General features: G+C 34.1%; 1 protein-coding gene across 5 annotated transcripts in view; it reads left to right on the top strand.

Annotated features, from left to right (window-relative positions):
• Positions 1–26,075, top strand: part of CADM2 (cell adhesion molecule 2) — a 1,065,941-nt gene that overhangs the window by 21,482 nt on the left and 1,018,384 nt on the right. Inside the window, exon 2 of one of the 5 annotated variants that reach the window (XM_027585371.2) lies at positions 15,567–15,755. The exons of the other annotated variants lie outside the window; for them this stretch is intronic. The gene's annotated coding sequence lies outside the window, so the exon portion shown is untranslated. The remainder of the gene's footprint in view (positions 1–15,566; positions 15,756–26,075) is intronic. 5 annotated transcript variants of the gene reach the window in all.

The following is a 26,075-nucleotide window of genomic DNA, read 5'->3' as shown; positions in this document are numbered from 1 at the left end:
TAAAGGCAAATGCTTGTTATTTCCTTTGTAAGTATGTCATTAAATAAAGGTTGCATTGATTAACTTAGAGAGGATTTCATAATAACCTCCAATCATAATCATACAAAGAGTTAAATTCCCTTCATTATGGAGCAAGGCAAATGCAGAGTGTTTATAGGCGATCTAGAAGGTCAGTACTCAGACTAATTCACCGACAGCCCCAGATGCCTGGTTAAGCTGCCAACACAGTTGCTTTCCGAGTCTGCCAGAAAGTCAGCTGCAGCTGCAGGGAACATTCTTTTTTTTTTTTTTTTGGCCTTTTTTTTTTTTTTTCCCACCCATTGCTAAGCCTGTGGATTTTACAATTGCCACGGAAAGAACAGCATTAGGAAATATAATTCAGGGTGGTGATCACCTCACTTACCCTATTAATGTATTTCAAATTAATTTACTATGAACAACAAAATATAAACAGATGAGAGTTTTTTTTTTTTTTTCACATGTGCATGTTCCTAAATCATTCATTTAGTAGCATTTTGGAAAGTAACCTGGTGAGTCTGTCTTCTAGGCTCAATTCTATCTTTTCATTTTGGGCATTTCTAGTGTAACAAGAAGCAGCAGCAGCAGAAGCTACTGTTTCATGTTTTAGGTCCTATTGTTACCTGCAGTTAGAGCAACTTAACCCCACAGGGTACAGGTGCAGGGGGTGTTGGTATGTTGTGTCTTTGCAGGAACATAGGCCTGGCCTCTGCTCTTGATTTGCTGGTGTAACTTTGAGCAAGTGATTCTACCTCTCTGAGCCTAAGGTATTTCACCTAAAAAATGACAAGTGTGATATCCATCTCACAAGGAATTGTGAGGCTTAATTAACAAAGTAAAATTCCTGCTATCCTCTCCAGAAAATTATGGGCACTCAATAAATTATAGACACATTGGGAGAAAAAAATTAAATGTAAAATCCAGAATTTGCATTAAGTCCGCAGAATTTTGGATGCACATTGCTCAGTGGTGTTTTGTAGGATATTTTTTAATAGAGTATTGTAGGAATTAAAAGAAAAGGTACTCTAATGAGGAAGTTTGGAGAACCTTGAAATAAATCACAGGAATATTAAAAAGGATATCACATTATATTCTTCCATTTCAAAATCTAAGGAAGACTATAGTAAGAAGAAAAAGAGAGGATGTAATGAAGTATATTGCTGTTTATAAATCTAAAAATAAGTATTGGGAGAAAAGTCACCATAAAATGTTTTAACAGCAATATACTTTTGGATACTCAGGCATTTTGGATACTCAATAGCTGTAGAGACAACTGGAAGAGCATTTCTATATTTGAGTATAGACAACTTCTACTTGCCTGTTTTTCTTTTCCTTCTTCTCTCCCTCCTTCCCCTTCCTTCCTTCCTCCCTTCCTTCCTCCCCTCCTCCCTCCCTTCCTCCCTCCCTCCCTCCCTTCCTTCCTTCCTTCCTTCCTTCCTTCCTTCCTTCCTTCCTTCCTTCCTTCCTTCCTTCACTCCTTCCAAGTAAATGAGAATGTATTACAAAGAGTCTTTTCTGTTTTTTTTAAACTACTAAGTATATTCCTGGAGTCATCTTACTTTTGTATAGATGGGGTTCAGAAACTAATTGAAATCAAATATCAACAACATAGCCAAAAAATGTACTAGTGGGGACTGTTGCCAAAGTCTCTGGGATGGTCAAATGCTTTTGCCTTTCTGGTTTCAAGTACAATTATATTTATTGGAAGACATTATTTTAAACCACAAGGGAAACCGTGCTCACACTGTCTTATGTCTTGTTTTATGCAAGGTGTACAGAAAATCCACAACTATTAAACTGCCATTTAAATAATCTAATCAAGTTGTTAAATGGCCATCCTGGAGTTTTATAGCTGGCATGCTAGGCATACATTTGGGATACCAAGATTTGATACCTCCCGTCTCTATTGACTTAGCTAAATCTGAGTAGTGTGAATTTGTCTTTCTGATGTTGCCCTAAAAGGACACTTTTCTTAGGGAAAAAAAAACTCTTTTCAGGATTTACCACTTTCAAAATCACAGAATATGTACATTGGCCAGCATTTTTTTTTTACTAAATGAAATATTAATTTGCATTTCTAGATGTAGTCATAAAATGGAATCCATTTTTAGCATTTCAAAATTAATATATACCCATAAATTTTAAAATAGTGTCTTAAACACTATTTTAACTATTTTCTTAATGATGATTTATGCAGATGGTGTGTATCAACATGAACTAAATATCTGCATATAAAGCTAAAAATCCTGGATGGATATTTCTACCAAGCATATAAACAATTGCATTTTTAGGTTTTTATTATGTCACACACACACACACACACACACACACACACACACGCACACACATATCCCAATTTTAACTGAGTGAATATAGAAAAGGCAAAGACATGCAGGTATATACTGAGGAAAGGATTAGGACTGGGTTGCCTATATGTGTGAGTACTATATATAATATGAAATATCATCTTTGTTCTTGAGCTGGAATTTAAACAATAATACTAGTCTGAAGACATGAAACTGATTTCTTAATAGACAATATACAATTATAGTTTCTGCTAAAATAAAATAGATTAATTATTCAGCCCCCAAAGTATATCAAACATTAAAATATGAAAAGGTAATGTATTGTACTAAAATACAGATAAAAATTACAAAGCATACAATTTTTAAAAAGATTGTCTCTTTAGTTAAGAAGGCTCTTCATGGAACTTCTTTTGAAATGTAGCAGTTACACTTCCATATGTTCTATTTGAATTTTGAATATTAAAGCTTTGAAATTTTTCTGATGTTTCATTTTTGTGCTATAAAGCCACTTACGTGGATATTAAGAGGTATTTCATCAGTTTTTTATTTTGTACCAAATACTCTAGAAAGTGCATCTTCTTCTAATTTGTACGTGTCATCCTAAAAACAAATCCCTATAAATCAGTTTGTTCCTTCTCTTGGAGACTTCCTATCTACATCCACTTTTTGTTCACTGAAAATACAGATTTCCTTATTTCTGTGTAGTCATTTGGAATCTTACCTTTGTGTCTGGAATTCCACAGATGTCAATTTCTAATAAAACAAATTTTATGAAAAATCCAACGAATAATTTCCAGAGAATGTTGGTGAAATAATACTTGTTCATTGCAAGGAAAGCTTTATCTATGTGAAGTTCTTAGGAGTGTCAGAAATCTTTGTGTACCTCCCTTTCTTTCTGCTGAGAGCCATGCAGGGAATTAGGAAATGAAGAGAAGTGCTCTGCACACAATGGCCTTTAGTGAATATTATTGATGACTAGACACCTGCTAGGATGTAAAGGCATTTAATCCATATTATTTTGCCTTTTAACTTGTCAACTCAGACATGGCAGCTAGAAGAGTTTTCTGTCAAACATTAGCCTTTGCATTGCATTGCAATTTTTAGTTTTCATTCTTGCAATTTCAATGTATATATAACACTGGGGCTTCAAATTATATAAACATTTGTAGCTATATGAAGGTGAACTGGAAAAAAAACATGTTCCCTGAACATCAAAACATTCAGAGAATGTGACATACATAGGTGCAATTGTCATCCTCCAAAAATTATTTTTATAGAAAAAATTACCCAACATTTTAAATCACCTTTGGACTCTCTATCTTCCCAAATGTTTTCTTCATTGTGGTTAATTGGTGTGCTATTAATGCAACACCAAGAATTTATTTTGTTTGTCAATTTATTTGGAAGGATATTTTAAAAGGAAATTAATGCCAAGTATTTTCCTTTTTAATTTTTTTTAAGATTTTATTTATTTATTTGAAAGAGTAAGCATGAGAGGGAGGGGGAGAAGCAGGGTCCCTGTGGGACTGGATCCTGGGACTCTGGGATCATGACCTGGGCTGAAGGCAGATGCTTAACCAACTGAGCCACCCAGGTGCCCCGTTGCCACATATTTTCCAGAGATGATACTAGATGGTGTATTTCCAGGAGATGAAAACAGTTTTTTTTCTGCAATGCAGAAATCTTTGTGTGTTCCATGGGTAGGTCAGTGTCTAATACATGGTAGACTGCCAATGTTACAACCTGAGAAATCAGTTCACTCAGACATGTTTCAATTAATATAGTTTTTATTTAATATTTTTTCTTGTGATAAGAATATAAACATTATATTTCAACTTTTGACCTTAAAGTAATGTACCCAGTAGATCCAGTATCTTCAGAAAATGTTTTGCAACTTTATAGGCAATTGGAAAATTCTTTTTACCACTTTTGATGGAAACCTTTTTGTAATATATACCATGCCTTCTTTTATGGAAAATGTTGAAAATAATTTAACCTTTTCAAAGTCTCAGGGACATATTAGTGGTAGTCTGCTATACTAAACAACAGAGTCCTGCAAATATTTTTGAGCTTTTCTGTTTCTCTTCTAATTGTACATTATGCATGCTTTTTACAGTCACTTCCTTGACATCCTTTTACAATTTGATATTAAGAATGCAGATCAAAGAGGAAAGAAGGAGTGTTAAAAATCCACTTAAATAACATATTGATTGACTTATTTAATAAGGCACACACAAGAGCCTGAGAGAGAGTGCTGATTAATCCAACAAATCTAGCTACCCAGGCCTGAATTGTTTCCCATGTTGCAACTCCTTATTTTTTTTAAAGATTATTTATTTAAGAGCGAGAGATGGTGGGAGCACAAGCAGGTGGAAGGGCAGAGGGAGAGGATGAGAGGCAAGCAGACTCCCCACCAAGTGCTGAGCCCAGAGCCCAGAGCCCGAGCCCGACATGGACCTTGATCCCAGGACCCTGAGATCATGACCTGAGCCAATGGCAGACACTTAACCAACTGAACCACCCAGGTGACCCACAACTTCTTATTTTTAATTACCTTCTGGGTATCTTTACTGACAGATATGTAGACACAGTAAAAACACAACAGGTCCAAAAACTGACCTCATTAATTTTTCCATTCGGCAGCCCCCTCCTAGCCCGCTGTGTCTCTAGAATTCCCTATCTCAGTTAATGCCATCCTATCTGCCCAGACATCTATGCTAAAATAGCACTTGATGCTGTCCTTACCTTCTCCCTCTTCATGATCTTCAACTTGAACTTAGTCCACAGTCCCTAAGACATGGCCATTCCCTTGCACCTCCATTGCCAGGATCTTGTTTGGATTCTTGCAGGCTTTCACCTCCACTATTGACTCATTCTTTCATCAGTCTGCCCCCACCCCTCCCACCCCTCATGGAGTCTCTAGGGTTATATTAAAAAAAAAAAATCTGGTTACTTTTCATACAGGCTCTCTTTTTTCAACACAAAAGCACAGACTATTGAGCATGACAAAAGACATTCTTATTCTGCCCCCAAGCCTAGCCGCTTACTGGTAACCATCCCACCCACTTTCTGAGAGTCCTATTTCCATTGAACTTCCAGAATTTCCCGAGAAACACATATTTTAATATGACTTTACATCTTTCATATGCTAAACATGAACAGATAAATGCATGTACTAATAATGTACTCGAAGTAATCCTGAAGTCATGTTTGATGCCCAGAGCTTTATAAGCAATCATTTCCTATGGTTAAATCATATGGGTAATAAGATTGTGAATCCGTTCTCTATAGACACCAGGAGAAGGAAACAAAATGAAACCAAAGTAAACAGAGTTTGAGGTTTTTTCCTTGTGGGTTCATGCTTCGGCCTCAGGAATTATTGTTCTATGCGTGATCCATTTTTGATATAACTCCTGTACTTAAAGCCCAAGTTGTGAATTTTATAGGTCTATGTATATGCATATAGTTTTAATATTTTAATATTTAGATTTTTTGTACCCTTATAAACTATATCATAATCATAAGTTAGTATTTGAAGTTAATATATTCAAAAAGGTATGGGCATTTCTGGTCAACAGATATTTTAATTCTTAATCAGATTAATGAAATAGTCAAAGTAAGGTTGATTAAAACTATTTAGGTACTACCTTTTTAGATAATATCATAAGATTTTTTTAACACCATTTTTATTAAGTCAATAGAATATAAAGAGTTTTAGCTTATACTTTGTTACAGATATTTGAATCACTCTAGAAATTAATTTTTAATTATGGCTCATTAATAATAAGATGAGTAGAGAAGAAAACTGCACATTCATTAATGTTTGCTTCTGTGATACAAAATTATGACACATATACCACCTAAGATATTTCTATATTTATTTCACTCTTCTAGATGTATAGGAAGTGAGCCATAATGTCACTAAAATAAACTGTTCTATAAATTTTTTTGCTCTTTAATAAAAGCAGTTATTTTAATACCAGTGCTGACCCAATAATTGCTAAATTGTATGTACTTCAGTTAATGCATCAGTAAGTGATGTACCTTCAATGCAATTAAAAGATTCTAATCTAACCAAAGAGAAGATCTTGTTCATATTGACCGCTTTAAATTCAGACTATGATTTCATATTTTTAAAGTGGTCCATGGCTTAGTTGACCCCATTAGTGGGATACAACTCTTCTTTGGCATAGCCAGATGCTACTGAGTAAGCATTTCTGAAAGCCTCTGAATGAACTTCATCAGACAACTACCATTCCATAATTTCAGAGAAGGGAAAAGACAATTAAGATATTTAGTATGGAGGTTGGGGAAATACTAGACTGAAGTGAGAGATAATAAATAATTTATCAAGTAATAATAGTTATTCCATTTGAAATGAACTTGATCTTAACCTTTTTACTTGATGTTAACTTTTCCTGAAAGATATTTATTCACATTTTATGAGACATCTGTGACCTGAGTGGCAGAGTGATTAAAATTTTTTAGTTTTCCTATTATAGTTAATGTGATGATGGATACTTCTGTGTACCTGCCAAGAGGATGTACTTCATGGGGATTGTGTCTCTCTGAATGCAGGAGAGTTGCCTCACTCCGTCTCTCACTACTATTATGAGGAATGCAATTCTCAAGTGAATATAGAAAGGAAGGTCTTAGTGGCCTGCCCAATAAGTATACCTATGCGTTAGAAAGTTGATTCTTATTTTCTAATTGGAATGGATCTTGCATTTCTAAATCAGAGAGCAGATATGGGGGGAGGATGAAAGACTTCCTACCCACTTTAAGAAGGGTGTGGTTGGGTCACTATTTGGATTCTAGATCCATTGGTTTTGTCTGAAGTAGAGCAATCTTGATTCTAGCCATGGTTATGTGTATGCATAGCCTGGCTGACTCACCAGGTGCCCTCATTTAGGTGGTGTCTTATCTTAGTGTTTGTATTGGGAAGTTGGGAGACACTACACAAGGAACTCTGCCAGCCAGGTGCCATTTTAAACTACTAGTCTCTGCTTTTTTTGTGCATCACATGGTAAATTGCTGAGTATAAAAGATTTTCTCTATTAGCTGTGAAGGAAAACTAAAGTTCAGTTCCAATTCTCTTTCAAGAAATTTTCTCTGACATCCTGAATCCCTCTTCTATAGGACTCTGAGTATACTTCACCACAGTCTTCTTCGTATTATTATTATTATTTTTTTTTTAAAGATTTTATTTATTTATTTGAGAGAGAGAGAATGAGAGATAGAGAGCACGAGAAGGAAGAAGGTCAGAGGGAGAAGCAGACTCCCTGCCGAGCAGGGAGCCCGATGCGGGACTCGATCCCAGGACTCCAGGATCATGACCTGAGCCGAAGGCAGTCGCTTAACCAACTGAGCCACCCAGGCGCCCCTTCTTCGTATTATTATTAATGTGAATGTCTTGCCCACCACAGGACAGACGTTCTTAGGGCTAGCTTTTTATTTTACTTATCTTCTGTTTCAAAATCTGCTCAAACTTGGTAGGCCTTCAGTAAGTGGTGTGAATTCAATTGAAATTGGCTAATCTGGCCTGATTGTGTCGATTATGTAACCACAATAGTATTAACTGTGATTATTAATGTGTGTTTATTAAAAGTTATGGTGTATATAGAATTTTTCAAACAGTCAGCAATTCATATTTGTTTATGCTTAGCCCAGCTGTCTCCCTGACTCCCTAGACCACGCAGTGCCTTGCCATCTACTAATGTACCACAACTGCTCTGTGATGCATCTGTTTTCCCTAATTGGTGGAACTGATAAGGATAAATGAGCCCAGTTCTCCCCTTGCAGGGGTGTATGTGCTGTCATAAACTCACGGAACACAGCCCTTATCTGGGGGTAGAAGGATGAGAATTATCTCTAGGGAGGGTCCTGATTTGGAGCTGTGACCCCCGACAGGGTGGGTGTGAGAGAATACATGAGCTGCTGTAGTGATTCTCCCATGCTTCCCATCCACTTATTGACCACCACACATTCAGAGCCCGGCTGGATGCTGCTTTTGCATTTCTTCCTGCCTGTTTCAGTTTCTGAGAAGTACAGAGAGAGGAGCATTTTCTCCTCCTCAAGTACATCTTAGTTAGGTGCCAGATTTTAGTATCTTTTGACTGGGCACCAGCTTCCATGCTCTACCTTTTATCTACTACTTTGATTTCCTTCTCCTTAACAGCATCCCTAGTCACACTGATGTAATTTTTTCAGTAAATATTTGTTATTATCATATAAATTTAACTCTTTTCACCTTAATTACATTCTTAGGATCACACAGTGTACAGCTTGTCTTAGGTTCCCTTGCTTTGAAACCCTCATTTGCCATCTTTGAACATCCACATTTCTTTATAATTTTTGTCTTATTTATCTATCTACTACTCTGAGTCAAACTTATGTTTAACTGAATTAGTTTGATCATATGGTTCCTGCTATTTAACCTTTTCGTAAAGCTTCAGACATTTTGGTTATACTATTTTTAACTCTGCAACCTTTTCCATACCTTTAAACTCAATCATGAAATCTTGTATTACCTAGAAATTATTTCCTTACTCAAATAGAGAATGCAATTACTTTCTCTCTCCATCTATTGCCCTGAACTCTGCTCTGCCTTAATTTGGATCTCTAATATTTGTGATTTTTTAAGAAAAGCATTAATTAATTTAGAAAATGTCTACTGAATGCCTGCTATATTCTCAATATAATTCTATGTCTGGTGATATACACATGAACAAAAGACAAAGCAGGGGCAAGACAGTGTCTTGGTTAAGTGCCACTCATGGCTAATCTAGAATTTTTGTTCTCCCTTTGCTATTTATGTAAGCTTAGAGGCCAAGTGAAGCTTCTTCATATGAAAAAGTAAGTGAATTATACCACATCTCAAGTCTCTTGTGGCTTTAAAATTTAGTTATCTTTGTGTTGAATGGAAGGAGATTTTAAAAAATGATTTATACTTAATGTGAGACAAGGTTGGTAAAAATATTCCATAGGGTTTTCACCTAGATTTTAAGTACCTTCAGTTGGCTTGCCCTTTAAGACAGGTTTCATATAGTTGACCTTAAACCTGCATTGGTTTTCTACCAATTATCAGGTTATCATTTAAAAATGTGTAGTTATTTAAGTAAATAAGTCATTAACAATGACAAAATATTCTGCAAACAGCTTTGTAGCTGCTTTTGTGCATTTGTAATGGACAATCTGTTGTTGGAAATGGTTAGATGACTAAAGTTTTATCTTGCATTCTAGATTATATTTTTCTTCTTATATTTTTCTATAGTGCTTATTTTCATACATTTACAAACAAATCATCGTTTAGCTAATATATATTATAAAAACCAAGACTTGTCAAGTTTAGTTAGTTGTCAGTTTTCCAAATTTTGTCACAATTAAGACTCTGAATAACCTGTGCTGCTTCCATTAAGTTGCATGTGGCTTTGTGTATGAATCTTAGTTCCTTCAGCTGCCAAGCTGTTATCTTGAGTTTAATAGGACTATCTACCTCATAGAGTTAATGTGAGAATTAACTGAAATAATTTTTGTGACTTAGCACCATGCCTGTCACATGGTAAGGATTCTATAAATTTTAAGTATTATAATTACTTTCTTTCCTAACTCACTTATCATTTCTCCACCTACCTGTCACTAAAGGACTATTATAAAATAAAAGGGCAGTAAAAGAAAGAAGAAAGCCTAATCACTTAAAAATTAGATAAATAAACTAAGAACAAAACTTAATAGGGCTACAGGCACTTATGAAGACAATTGATGAATACTTAAGTGCAGTACTTAATTCACTGAATATTGTATATTCTGACAATATTCTTCTGGAGGAAGTATTTAATATTTAATGATCTCATTATATTTAATAAAATATGAGAGGGTATGGATTTTAAGAATATGATTCTATCCATTAAGAAAGTTTTCATGTAAATGAGTATCTTTATAGTTGTCCTTAAAGACTAAGCACATTTACAGTATATTGCAATGACCGCTAAAATCCATGTCTAGATTTCTTGGCATTTTAGGTAATTAAACAAAACATTTTACCAAAATGATTTATATATTATTTTTATTTGAGCACTTGGTCCAATATAATTTTATGTATGATTTTGCTTTGGAAGCACTATTTTGATTAAGTCTAAAGTAGCTGCAATCACTGGGATATAACTAAATTTTTAATATTTCAGTATTAAAATATAAAATATTGATTTTAAAGTAGTTTAAGGATTTATTTCTTTCCTGCATTAAAAAATCAATTTATGATTTTAATTGATTTATCCTGTAATAGTATCTGAAAAAAAATGGCTCCATCTGGTGTTAAATGACAAAGAAGCTACATACTTATTTCATTTATTGAAATTACTTTTACAGGATTAACTTAAAGATATATTTCATAATTTTTTTTATTTTATGTTTAATGAAAATAACTTAGGAAAGTTATCTCTTTATAGTAATCAAAGTACTTATTCTAACCGGCACTTTTCCAACTCATTTCCCTGTTCAAAGAGAAAAATCAAGTGCAGAAATAATCCACTCATTAATTTACATGAACATACAGATTTTTTTTTTTTAATAAGCCCTAGGTCCAACGTAGGGCTTGAACTCAAGATCCTCAGATCAAGAGTCACACGCTCTACCGAGTCAGCCAGTGCCCTGTAAACTTACAGATTTTTACCCTTGTTTTCTTTGATGAAAAACCACAAAGATGAAAAGCATCTGTATTGATCAAATGCTATTTGATTTTTTATCGTTTTATTTGAGAAACAAGTGAAAAAATATAGACACATGTAGTAGGTTACTACTCTCTTCTTTAGCTTTCCTTTTTGGTAAATGCCAAAAGGAGCACACCAGACCTATTTTTTACTGACTTTCACTCTGTTGGGTGAGTCAAGATTTTCATTATTCTAAGATATCTTATTCTAAGATACTTCCTGGCCCAATGTGTTCATTCACATTATTTCTAAACTATTTTGTAGTGCTTCATCAGTGTTAGCCCTGTGGCCTATACTCTCTAGTATTTCAGATCTCTATAGAATCTTTTAGGGTCTCTTTTATACTTAAGAAGTTAAAAACCCATGTGGGGATCTGAATTGTACTGAAATATTCACTGGAACAGAGGGCCACGTTGGAATGTGACCCATAGTCTAGGTCTAATACTTCCTAGGTTGCAACCTACATACTAGGCCTATCCTGGGAATTAGCTGGGGGCAAAATTGTAAAAAAAGCAAACTGTAAAATAGCAAAATGCATCTGTGGTATTTGTTAACTTGGGTACAACCTTCTTTCTTCAAAGCTTTCATGATTTCTCTAGTATCACGGAAAAATTTGATAAACAAAATCAATCACAAGTCCTAGGGAAAAAAAAAAACAATCATCCTGATGTTTTAGACATATTTCTAGAATTTACATTTAGAAAATGCTGCTTAACATACAGAAATAATAGTATAATAATTAGTAAATAGAAATATAAATCATGGTAAAATAATAGTAATATAATAGTAATATAATAATATGTATATTAGCAATATATAACGATAATTAAATAATAGTAAAATAATTAGTCTCCTTGGTAGCTGCATTGAGGCAGATAGTTGGGGACTTTCTATACCTTATATTTTAATCAGTAAGACTTACTAATCAGTAAGACTAACTCTGCTGAGGCTCCCATTTCCAACACAATGGTCACTAATATTTCAAAAGTGGAAAAATAAAAACAAAAACAAAAACAATACCTTGCTCTGTTATGACAACAGGCGAGGTGAATATGAGAATTTGTGCAAGAGGTGGAGGTGGAGGGACGCCTGGTGACTCAGTCAGTTGAGCAGCTGCCTTTGGTTCGGGTCATGATCCCAGGGTCCTGGGATCCAGCCTCGCATCGGGCTCCTTGCTCAGCAGAGAACCTGCTTCCACCTCTCTTTCTGCCCCTCCCCCTGCTTGTGCTCACTCTCTCTCTCTCTCTTTCTGACAAATGAATAAATAAAATCTTTATTAAAAAAAAAGAAGAGGTAGAAGTGGAGAGGAGCAGGCTTTTCAGGTAGTGAATGTCCTGTCCCTGAAACTGAGGTTGATTTAGGTTGGACGTTGAATATTGTCAATCCTGGATGTAGAGTTAAGTAATCTCAGTAACTCTAGTAATTTCAACTGTTAAGAAAACCTAAACCAGATCCCACAGTGCACTCTGCATTCAGCTCCTAAAGATGTGTTGTCCCCAACGGCACTCAGAGTCAGTCCTGAGGTGTGAGTGCCCAAACCCCATTCAAAATTTGGCAGCAGTGGTTTGAGTCTAGATCCAAGTTATATGAACCAGCATGTACCAAGAGACAATAAAATCCTTCCACTTCAAAAAAACAAAAAATAAACAAGAAAGAAAGAAAGAAAAAGAAAGAAAGAAAGAAAGAAAGAAAGACAGAAAAGAAAGAAAAGAAAGAAAGAAAGAAAGAAAGAAAAGAAAGAAAGAAAGAAAGAAAGAAAGGAAACCTAAACCAATCTAACTTAAGGGGGAAAAAAAAAGCACTGTCACATGAAACTAGGGAGTCTTATCATTTACCCAGGCTGGTTCAATATCCTACCACTTATTTCTAGGTGTGGGTTCATTTATCAGCCCCAGTAGGAATAGATTTGGAGGAGAGATTCCTAAAGGAAAGGGGCTAGTTACCAAAAGAGATAGAAATGTGCCCATCTACCACCTAATGTTTTGACTAATATTTTGAATCCTCCCACTATGGTTAGGTAACAGAAGCCACGTTAATGACCAAAGCACTGCTGGCTCCCACATCACGTGGAGTAATTTTCTGGACAAGGGGAAAGGAACACTAGGAGAGAAGAGATTATTGTAGAAGAGGTGGTGGTAATAGTTAAGATCAAGTTACTGCACGTCTTACTTGGGACTATCACAGGGTCAGTTTAAAGGGTAGCTCTTGAACTGCACACTGGTGGCCAGTGGTGTACATTAGGAAAAGGAGGGCAGAAAAAAGTCATAAAAGTGTGGGTTTTCCATGGAAAACACCTTGACTCAGTATCCTGAAGTGAAAAATCTGAAAGCCATCATCAGAAGCACACTGGCTGATATGAACTGTCATTTTTCCTTTCAGAAATGTTCTAAAAGGAGTTAGGTTGCTTTATTTAACTTATTCCATGCTTGGTAGCCTTAGGGACAAGAACAAAGAATCGACTATGACCCTTGTTTCCTGCTATTATCTCTAAATGCACCTTAATGTGACATTAATATTAATGTTGTAATAGGAATTGTAACACAAGAGTAACAAAATTAAGGTTAAAATTATTTTCTTCTGTTACAATTATATATCATTAGTGATATGCCCACCAAATAGTACCTATTCTTTGAAATTGTTATACTTGTTCAAAAGCTTGCAAATTAGTGTAAACTCAGGACCTGCTGAATATCCTTTCAGCATTATGAGATTCTGGAAAATGTGAGTAGGATGTTTCACTTGTTAGGTAATTTTCCAGATGATTTTTTTTTGGTGCTGAGATAATTCAAATGGCTTCCTTTCAAACACTTCAGGCTTGTCATGTACACTATATTAGAGTGTGCAACATTTTGAAGGAATTTGGTACAGACATCACATTTCTCCTTTAACTCCCAGCTTTGAAGAGTACCTGCCGACATCAGTATAAATACATCCTAATAAATATATTTTCACCAATTTTCAAAGTTTCCCTTATTTCAAGTGTCAATGTTGTTTGTGTTATGACAAGAGTAGTTTAATTAGATATGGTTTTTACTGGTATTTTGAATAAATACATGTAGATCATATTTATAGCAAACCTCAACTTTTGCATATGATAGAGACAGCATTGACTCATATGTGATCATTTATTAAAGTGCACATTTAAAAGCTGGGTTTCAATTGATATTCTGTTGTCTTAGGTAAGTAGGACAGTAGTTAAAATTCCCCTAAACCCTATAATTTAGACACTTAAAATTTAGAGCATTTCCTTTCAGTCTTTTTTTTTTTTTTACTGCTTTTTGGGGCTTAGTTGAGTTCATGTATTACATGCAATATTATATGCTACTTCCCCCCTTAAATTAGTGTAACATTAAAATATGTAAAGAGTGGATTAATAAACTGTTTAAAATTAAAATTTAATATTTTAGATACAACAAAAACTGTTTTTACTAATTTAGGATATAAATTGTTCTAAATCGGGGTGCCTGGGTGGCTTAGTCGAATAAGCATCTGTCTTTGGCTCAGGTCATGATCCCGGGGTCCTGGGATGGAGCCCGCATCGGGCCCCCTACTCTGCGGGAGGTCTGCTTCTCCCTCTCCCACGCCCCCTGCTTGTGTTCCCTCTCTCTCTCTGTGCCTCTGTCAAATAAAAAATAAAATCTTAAAAATTGTTCTAAATCCATCCACAAACATTCATTAGTTTGTGACTTTTTAAAAATCTTTTTACCTGAAGAGTACAAATAACTTTCAGAAACTAATATTTTCTAAAATAGTTGAGGCAGCATGATATATGGGTTAGTCACATTTTATTACAGGACTATGTTGCTGATGACCTGTTATAATTTCAAACAAATATAATTCAAAACTGATCCTGATGGAGGATGGCAAATGTATTTGTTAACCAGCATAAATGTAAATAGAGAGGAAATATAGTTTACAATTGACTCAGTCCACCAACTTTGAGATTATGTGATTCTTGGCAAATTTTATAATTTCTGAAATTAATATAGTTTCAAAGAAAGTGAATTAAGAGAAAATTTGTACTAGTTGAGATTTGCTTAACTCAAATGTGATGGCGTTATAGTGGAAAGAAACTTTGATTTGGATTTGAGAGCAGAACATCTGGCTTGGAATCATAGATATGGGTAAATTTAGGGAAGTTGCTTAATCTTTCCAAGCCTCAGTTTCTTCCTCTATAAAAGGGGATGATAATAATACATACCTCAGGCAAATTGTGGCAGATTTATACATAGCTCTTCTCTAAGTACTTGGCCTATAAAAAGAATAATGGTATACTATTTTCTTCCTTGATTGAGAGCATTTGACCATTCCTTTGGCCTCTTGTTTCCACAACTGGCTTTTAAGCATGTGTGAGAAATCTTCTGTGGAAGAAACTAGATTATTTGGAGTTGGTCAAAGAAGACTGAAAGTTCAGAGGTGTTGAGACAAATACCTGATGAATAATCCCAGTTTGTTCTGTGATAAGATTTCTGATTTTTGATATTTGTTCTTGGGTGGATCAAGTGATGGGTTTTCCATGCCTATTCGTTCTTAGGAAGGGAACTGAGAAAACTGATAAAACTCCAGTAACAAGAGCCTGCAACAGTAACAAGAAAGACTGCAACCTATCGTCTCAGTTTATTAGTAGAGATGTGAGTAGATGTATCTTTCAGCTCAAGCAAAACCTGACACATCTACCTTCCCAACTCTGTTCCCTGCTGATATTGTTTACTTTGTGTCCAAGGTAATGTGAACAACACTACATTTATTTAAATTAAAAAGTATTACACAGTTTGATGAAAAGTTAAGCATCTTTGCACTAGAAATATAAACTGGGTGTAGCACTTGTTTTCATTGGCATAGGGTAGTAGCAAATAACAGTTTTTAAATATTAAATTGCTTCATTAATGCTTAAAGTATGCTTATGAGGAAACTATAATGTGACTTATAAATATTAGTATGCTTAATTCCCATAAATTTTGCTTCACCTTATATTAAATTTGCTTTATAAAAATGACTTATTATAGTACATGTTATACTATCAATTATTCTGGATTGATCTTAATTAAACTGATTTAAAAAAACCCTGTATTTTTAGCAGCTTTATGTAGTTATTTACATTGCTTTACTTTTTTGTATGTTTTAAAAAGTTAAGTTACTGATTCAATGGCTTTAATGGTGAAAATTATTATGCATTTTCTCTTATTAATTAAAATCATGACTTGTGTAATTTATTCATGATTATATCTTTTATATATTAGGTAGAAAGCACATTACCCCCTACTTTCTTCTCCCTTTGTCCAAAAACTTTAGAATATCACCTATTTATCTATCTCTGTCTTCTAAATTAACAAATCAGCATCATTTAAAAATACTCCAGTGACAAAATATTTTATGTCAACTCTAGACTTCAATTAAAAACAAAGCACAGGATTAAATATTTTTAAAAAGACTCAAGTGATATCCTTCAAATCAATTTTACTCGGTATGTTTGAATAAACCTATGGTACTTAAGGATTCCTTACAAATACAATGAATTAATTGAGATGGAAAGAAAAGAGGACAGTTGTTTCAGGAAAATGTTTAGATGGATACTCTTCTTGAAAGACACTAAAATAAGTATTAACTGTTTCTCAAACCCTACATCTCCTGCAGATAATAAGAGGGGTTGCAATAAGCATCATTTGGATCACAACATGATTGTAACTATTTAGCGGAACTCTGTCGTGAAATCAAACTTTAAAAATAGCATTTAAAATTTTTCTTTATGCAATGTAATATTACTCAGCCATCAGAAAGGATGAATAACCACCATTTGCATCGGTATGGATGGAACTGGAGGGGATTATGCTAAGTGAAATAAGTCAAGCAGAGAAAGACAATTATCATATGGTTTCACTCATATGTGGAACATAACGAATAGCGTGGAGGACCATAGAGGAAGGGAGGGAAAACTGAATGGGAAGAAATCAGAGAGGGAGACAAACCATGAGAGACTCTGGACCCTAGGAACCAAACTGAGGGTTACAGAAGGGAGAGGGGTGGGAGGATGAGGTTACCAGGTGATAGATATTAAGGAGGGCATAACATAATATAACTGGGTGTTGTACACAACTAATGAATCATTGAACACTACAGTAAAAACTAATGATATACTCTATGCTGGCTAATTAAACAAAATAATATAAATAAATAAAAAATTATGTAAGAGGAGAATGAATAATAGATCATATAACAAATTAGACCAGTTTATTTTAATATTTAGTTATGAATGTGTGCATGCAAATACTTTTGTAAAATTATGTTTAATGCTGCTTTTCTATAATCAATATATGTTCTCTAATACAGGTATGTTTGTGCCATTTTCTTTGGTACTTGAAAATGATATAAACACCACACAAGCAGAGAATAAATAAGGTTGATTAAAAAAATAAAAATTAAAATAAAATAAAATTTTTCTTTATCTCAACACTATTTGAAAATGCTTTATGTCACTTATTTCCTCTGATTTATTTGAGAAAACTTGAAATTATTTTACTGCTTCCTGGGGTGGATTTCTACATCTTGTGCCGTTTTGAGACATATGTGCTCATGTGGAATCATCTACTCTGTTAAATTGTGTCACTCTCATTATCATCCCAAGATTCATGTGATGCGTTTATTGTTGAGTGACCCTGTATCTCTCTAAGTGAGTTAACAAATTTCTTAATTTTCTTATTTTTTCACTAGTTTCTATATTTTCTGAATTACACAGAGTTGTCTGCTTCCTTTTAGAATTTATTTACAAGCCAAAAAATTTTACAGCATAGAATATGGAAATCTGGTTTTCTTATTTTTTGTGAATTTTGAGAAAAATATTGCCTACTTCTTAAGAAAAGAGAAATATGTAAAAATGATTTTTAAGTAGTTTTTCTTTTCTGTCTGTTGTTTTGATTTTATATTTATTTTACATATCATTTGTGAATATCTGCAATATTTGTTAATACGCCACATGTCATTTGAATATTTGTACTATCTATCTTCCTATGGTTTTAAACACTATCAAACTTATCGTTACATATGGATGTAAGAAAAGAAAACCTTCTATGTTGATATATTGAAATTAAGAAAAACGAAACAAAACATGGTTCTCTTAGATAATAATGAAATGGGTGATCCTGGGTTCACTTTCAGTTGATAATAATCCAAGCAAAGGCTAAGGATAGTGGCACTCTCAATATGAGAATGCTGTTGCTGTGTGTTAAGGGAAGACCATTCTGAAACTCATTTCCTTTGTTGTCATCCTGATGAACATCCTGTTGTTTGACTGTGGAGTTAATTTTTCCCCATGTAAAATTGCAAACAGGCATTTTACTTGATGTTCTTGGGTTCTATGCCTTTGCAAGTGGAATATACCGTCTTAATTTGTTCATGATGGAAAAAGGCAGTATGTAGATTTCACAACAAAAATCAAATCTAAGCTTTCCTTTTCTGTTGTTTTCATTTTGAATCTACTTGAGGTACATAAGCTGTTTTTTATGAGGCTCAGATAATCGAATGAAGGAAATTATGTTGTGGTACTTGGTCACATAGCATGATCTTCTAGGAGTTCTCTTTCCATTAGAATATCTTTATAAACTTAAAGGTAATCTTGTAGTCATATTTTATAGCCCTAGCTTAAATTCATAAAAGGTTTTGATACCAGTTTTATTATAGCAAGTATGTTTTCCGAAACCAATAATCCCCTTCAATTTTAAGGTCTTGATGTCCCGTTTTTAATGCCTGAAGTACAGGACTGAAGGTAAACATTTCCCAATAAGAGACAGATACTGAGAACAAAGCATAGAAACTATACAATTATCGATCAAAATGCAAACTGTGAAATTTTATTTTTTAATATTGTTTATAATTGAGCAAGAGTGTGGATTTGACTAGCTTGTAGCTCTGTGAATATTTACAGTAAGTTTAGAGTATTGCAAACTAGTGCTAACAATTGTTTAGCAACTCCGGATTTCTCAGGCTTCATAACAGCCTTACACAGTTTGGCTTGGAGGTTTCCAGGAACAGACAGAGAGCAACGCATGTGTTCCTCTGTGATCGGGGGCAGGCAGCCAGAGGCTCATATTTGCTGATTTCAATTTGGCACTAATAAATAGCCACCTGGCTGACTGCTAGTTATAGCTTTCACTATATAGAAGCAAATGCTTAAAAAGTACTTTGTATGTTACAACATTGTCTTGAGATAGTCCCCCTGATAGAATGATCTCATAATCTGAGAGTAAGGATAAGATAATAGAAAGTTGATGTGTGTATTTGGAGAAGGGCAAAATTTTCATCATAGAGCTAGAAAACTTTCCTTAAACATGATTACATTTATCACTGATTCACAAAGAATGCAGTAAGAATACCAAGCCATAGGTATTCTTTTGTGAAGCTAATTTTAACCTAGATGCTTTCCACTTCCTAAATGAAAACACCATTGGAAAGGTTTATATTATCCAACATTAGGTTAAAGCTAGGAAATACAGTTTATTCTCTTTATTTGCAGTGGTTGTGTTCTATAAAGTATCCGAAACATTGATTTAGCAAATATTGAACCCTTGCTCCTTGGAAAAAGACAGGGGTAGATTTCTGTGGGTCTTTTGTCACAACATTTTTGTCAATGGATCAATATATAATTTTGTTTATGTGTTTCTGTTTGAAGACACCATATTTAATATATATTGTTGATTCATTAACATTCATTAGCATTAAACTCATGGCAACAGCACTAAAACACATGACTGAATGAAGCTTATCTAACACATGTATTTTATCCCTAAGGCACATCATGGCCTTCTTCTGCTCAGGAAACCCAGACAACACTTTAGCGCTATGCTTGAAGCCATTTTAAAGAACAAAATCATCAACATGAAACACAGAAATGTGAAAACAAGGCACAAATAGACCTTGAAAAGGACACTCTTTTAGGGTATGAAAGCTAAAATAAGAAAGCAGAGTGCCATCTTTTTCAACCTCAGTTGGGAATGTGTGCATCAGACATCTGAATTTTTGTACTGCTCCGCATATATATCTGCAAATGACCCCAAAGACACTGCAAGTATCAATGTTAGGGTTACAAATAAATTTTTGTGAGTGGGCGAATTTGCAAATTATGAAATCTGGGAATAATGAGGATCGACTACCATATGTTGCTAAGCAGAATGATTTTGAAATGTGTTTGTGTCTATGATGATTGCATGGAGCTTTTAAATCTGGGAAGTAATTATAAAAGTTTTAAGTTGGAAGAAATATTAGGGATCAACTCAGTTCAAACTCTTATGGCATATGGAATTTTCTGTAAACTCTCTCTGCAAAATTAACATCGAATTTAAGCTTTAACATTTACTGTGATTGGGACACTATAAATTTCACAAGCATTGGTTATGATTCTTGGCTGTCCTAATATAACCTATATTGGTTGATTCTACTTCTCATCTTTTAAAGCTACAGAGCACAAGTCCTTCCTTTGTTCACATAAAAAAAAATTGTAGAATTCCATGTTTGTTAATATTGCTATTTTTAATTGAAATTTCTTCTTAAGATGACTTCTTAATACTTGTTTTGTTTTCTATGCCTTCACCCACTTGTTGAATAATAATAAAAGAAAGCTGAATAGGACAGTCCCGAGCATAAAGTTTTAAAGCCTATGTCATGATTAAATATAATTTTTGGTTCAGTATTCTACAGATCAATTTACTGATACAAATTCACTTTTTAATTCTATCTTCAATTGCTTGGCCCAAATGCTTTTTTTGAAAACACACACACAAATGTAGGGGTGTGTGTGTGTGTGTGTGTGTGTGTGTGTGTGTATGTGTGTGTGTTCATACATACATATTTGTATAGATAGATACTTTTTACTCATCATTTGTCATTCTGGGTACATTGCCAATAGGAAACAAAGTAAATGGCTTCACTGATGAAATTTAGTCTTATGAAGTATTAACTTCATATGATTGTGCAAATTTCATGATCAGTGCATTTTTCTCTACCTTTTGTCCACAAAATAAGAGACATTGTGGATTTTCTTATTGTTACAATCATATTAACATAGCTAACTTAATCAGTATTGGACTTGTAAAATTTAATAGATGCATTGAGGTAGATAAAAATATAACTCTTTAGGGTAATTTATTTGGATTTCTATGTCTTGTAATTAACCATTTGGCATTCTCCGCGTGTCTGTTTCCTTGCCTCTTCTCTCTATCCATTTAAGTCTTTAATTTCTTTTGAGTTACTCAAATTTTTTTAGATATCTGTTTTTAATACCAAAAACTATTTTGTCTGTGACCCTACTACTCAATATTTTAATATTTTATATTTTCCTAATTGTATTTGCAGTATCATCTATCTCTCGGGGAATAAGATTAGGAGAACAAGTTCTTTTCCTTGCTCACATAGAGATGGTCATTTGTGTTTTTTGGTTTTTTTTAAGATTTTATTTTTTTATTTGAGAGAGAGAGAATGAGAGACAGAGAGCATGAGAGGGAAGAGGGTCAGAGGAGAAGCAGGCCCCCCCACCACCGCTGAGCAGGTAGCCTGATGAGGACTTGATCCTGGGACTTGCCAGGATCATGACCTGAGCCGAAGCAGTCGCTTAACAAACTAAGCCACCTAGGCGCCCAAGAGATGGTCATTTGTTATCTGAATGACTCCACATCTGTGCAGTTGTAAATGATAACTATTTTTTTTTTACAGAGGTGTATTAAAGACAGATTATATGAGACTCATATGATTAAAAGCATGACAGTATCTTCTAGACAGAAAGTATTGTTGGTACTAAGAGATTGATAGAGGAAAGGAATATTAAAATAACCTTAAAGCACTAATATTCCTCAAAACTTTGAACTATTTTCCTTTTGAACACAATTTATTTATGTGAAATTAAAAAAAAATTAAATATTCTCCTATCCCATTATCTTAGTCCATTAACACTCCTATAACAAAACTACCATAGACTGGGTGGCTTAAACCAACAGAAATTTGTTTCTCATAGTCCTGGAGGCTGGGAAATCCAAGATCATGGCATTGACCATTCAGTATCCAGTAGGTAATATACCTGCTTTCTTGTTCATAGATGGCTTTCTCGCTGTAACTTCACATGGTGGAAAGGACCAGGAATCTCTCTGGGTCTCTTTTCTAAAGGCACTAATCCCATTCATGAGAGATGTACCCTGATGATCTATTCACCTCCCAAAGTCCCCACCTGCAAATACTATTACTTTGGGCATTAGATTTCAACACATAAATTTTAGGAGGACAAAAGCATCCAGTCCTATAGCACCTGCCCTGTCCTAGACACAAATACCCTAATTTGAAATAGTTAAGTGCCTTCAAATGTTTGATTAACATCTGCAGAAACACTCAGTTGAATCAAAACTGCTAAATATTTCCCTGGTACTCTAATTTAGCCAAGAGAAGTTGGGGTGACTTCTTTGATTAATAAATATTTCTTAGGTAAATCAATGCTATTTAAATATCACTCAGCATTATGATTATATATTCTGTTGTTAGGATCATAAATTATTTTTCCTTAGCATGCTTTGCTGAATCTGGTATTTATCTTAATCTAATTTCATTTATAAATATTTCTGATGAGCTTCCTGCCCTAATTATTGTCTATATCAATAATATATTTTCTGGCATGCTCTTTGCCTCCTTTTCCTCTGTCTCTGTTATCTGTGTATTCTATTCTTTCCCCAGGGATGCTTCTCCTTTACTTCCATGGTACCTTAACTGTTATGCTCCTTGGTTGTTTTTCAGATTGCAACCTCCTGCTGTGTGCTATTATATACATTTCTGGTCAGTGAGTGACAGCAAAGAGGAATTTCCTAGACTCTTGATCTTGTTAAAGTCAGTGTTATAAAGATTAGAATTAGAATCAGTTTCACTTTATTGCCACCACAGTCAGAAGCAAACATATTGTAAAAGCATACTGATTTATTCAAAAGAAACATAGGCTGACCAATTTTCAGATACCTTTAAAAAAATCCTGTGTTTCTAGAACTAGAGATTATTAGAGAATAATTCGCTAAAGTACATACTTCCCATTTTTGGCTTTTGCTTTTTACTTCTTTGCAACTTTGGCTTCTAACAACGAAGCTATGAACATATCAAAATTGAAGTGTTTTTGTGCAGAATTGTTTAGCAGAATTTCTAAGTAAATGTTTTTTTTTACATGGCTTTCCTTTGAGAAACATTATCATAAGAAAGATGCACCTGTTACTCACAACTTTTGGTGGCTAGCAGTAAAAGGGTCAAATATTAAAGAGGGTGTTCTAATTTCATTAAAATGATTTATTCCCAGTCTGAATTTTCCTTTATTCTCAATGTATTTGGTACAGAATGACATGATTTCTAAGAGTTAAAGGAAAACCTACTCTAGATTTTTCCTTGTTAAGAACTAAATAATGTTTTTGCCACTGTGATCTTTGTTACTGATTATTTTTTTTTCCAAAGATGAAGTTTTTTTGTTCAAAGGTGTTATGACTTATGGGGCTAGAGGTTTGGTGGAAAAGCTAGAAAAGTTACTGGAAGCATTGGAAATATTAGATGGCTAAGATAGAGAATTTACCATATTTGGTGAAAGATAAGGATCAGACAGCAAAAATGGAATCTATTTTTGGAAGTATAGTCTTTTGTTGCAATCTGTTAGGCATTAGAATTAGCAAGTTTTATTACTACCAGTCTGTTACAACTGTGACTACTTAGATGAAAAAAATGGCTTTCATGATTTTTCTGCTGTGATGTACGTATTTCTTACATGGTACTGTGCAATAATAAAGGGCTCTTAGGGAGTTCTTTGGTCTGTTGTTATACAAATAGCTCTTACCTTACTGTTGAAAACTTTGTAAAGAAAACATAACTAAAATCCTAATTTTAAGCATTAGCTGTGTAAAGGAGATGGGAATTTATACATTTAGAATTTTATTACTTACTTTATGGCCTTGAAATCGATGGTTTAACTCACTTGTGATGTATGTTTCTTCATCTGTAAAATGTAGATAATAAGCTAATTTGAATGTGTAAGTGGTAATTATACCTTTGAAGTTGTAAAAGTAGAGGTCTATAGTAACCATATTAATAATATTTGCAAGTAGGATTAAAATATTTTTTTCAGTTCATAAACTTTTAAAGAAGCAGTTAAGTTGCCAGTTGCCCTTCTTCCATACAATAGGGTTGTGGTAACAAAATATCTTACATAATTAAATTATTGATTGATGACAATATGAAGAAGTTAGGATTTTTTTTAAGTTTGGTCATTGTTCTTTATTCAAAAATGTTTTTCAAAAATTGTGCAAATTATTTAGAGTTCTGGTTTTAGAAGAAGGAAGGAAGGCAAAGAATCTTTTGTTAATTAGCATACATATCACACAAATAGCCTTTTCTCGTTCCACACATCCTTTCTAGAATTATTTTTCACTAGGCTCTTGTGTCTTGCCAAAGCAGACTCAGTACTCTTTGTTCATTCAATATTCAAGAAATATTTATTTGTTTAAGCACTTAGAAAATGGAAATCAAAATAAATTAAGGCCCTATCCTCAAAAAGCTTATACCTTAAATAAGTCTGAGAAAAATAAACAAAACAATTTAAATATAAAGACATACTGCCACAATAAGGCTAAACACAGGTTGCTTCTGAGGTACATATATGGGATGCCTAACCTAGATAAGGGGTCAAGGTAAATTAAGGACATTTTCTTGGGTAGGCTAATATTTCACCTGGTGCTTTGGATGAGTGATCTTCAGCAGGGCCAGTGCTGAGCAAATGGGCAACCAATTGAATGTCAGGTAGCAAGTTTATCAATTAGTTGGATCCAAGATTTGATCCATTTCATGGATTGTGCTTACAGATTTTACTGAATTCTAAGATATACACGGTCCATTTTGTCTTTTAAGGCTTTCCCTGGAAGCATTTTGGAAGACCTACGAAAGGATGGTTAAGACTAATGTCTGAGAAGAGTAAAAGAAATTGGTAACTTGTTATGTCTGAGTTGAAGTGGCCAGTGGGCAGTTGAGTGCTCTGGTCTGAAGGTCAGAAAACATGTCGGCCTAATGTTATGTGAAAACATTCCATGTCAGTGGTAAATTTATAGCCCCTGGAATAAATATCTGGATTACCTTTACTTTCAGTGCCCTTGGTATCCAGAGATAGCAGAACTTCTGATTTGAGACCAACATCTCAGATTCTAATATTCTGGAGAAGCAGTTGGAAAACGTTTTAAAGGCTTTTAGTAAATATTTAGGCTTCCTGGCCGTACAGTCTCTGTCAAAGCTACTCAACACTGCTGTTTTAGCTGGAAAGCAGCCATAGACAAATGTAAATGAATGGATGTGGCTGTGTTCCAATAAAACTTTATTTGCAAAAGGAGGCAGATGGGTCTCTGGCTGTAGTTTGCCTCTTTGATCATGGCTAATAGACTAAAAGACAATACTTTAACTTCAGTACATTCAGTGGACAGAGTAGACCTTTAACTTTACTACATACACTAATTGGGAATATTTTTCCCCTTGGTCTCTTTTTTTAATATAATTAGTTATATCATGGGTCACAGAAAAGAAATCCAAATCGTATGGCAATAACTCAGGACAAATCCAATAGACAATTAGAATAACAGCATTTATGCATTCATAAAGATGAGCCACAGCATTGTCTATGAATGTGAAGTCCAGAGATGGCATAACATGAGTTATTTTACCAAAAAGCAGATGATTCTAATTTTTAATAAAATTTGTAGTTTTTTTTTTATATATACATATCTGACATTCATTGAACTGATTTGATTAGGTCTTGGTTGTGGATGCTATTATTATTTTTCTATCTTTCTTAATGGAATTGTATGTTCTATTTTTCAATTACCAACTTGGAGTGGGTTAGCAACAAATTTTTAATTTTTCAACTTAAAATGGGATACAGTTATGACTTTACCGTTAAATTATTTTCTTCTGGGATTTTAACTAAGTAGGAGTCTAATATTAATTCTAATTGAAGCTCTATGAATAAATACCAAAGAGAACGCTCTCCTACTACTATGTATAGATG

This window comes from Zalophus californianus, chromosome 1 (assembly GCF_009762305.2).
Source record: "Zalophus californianus isolate mZalCal1 chromosome 1, mZalCal1.pri.v2, whole genome shotgun sequence".
Lineage (NCBI taxonomy): Eukaryota > Metazoa > Chordata > Mammalia > Carnivora > Otariidae > Zalophus > Zalophus californianus.
Note: the sequence above shows the minus strand (reverse complement) of the source record. Positions and strands in the feature narration are given on the sequence as shown.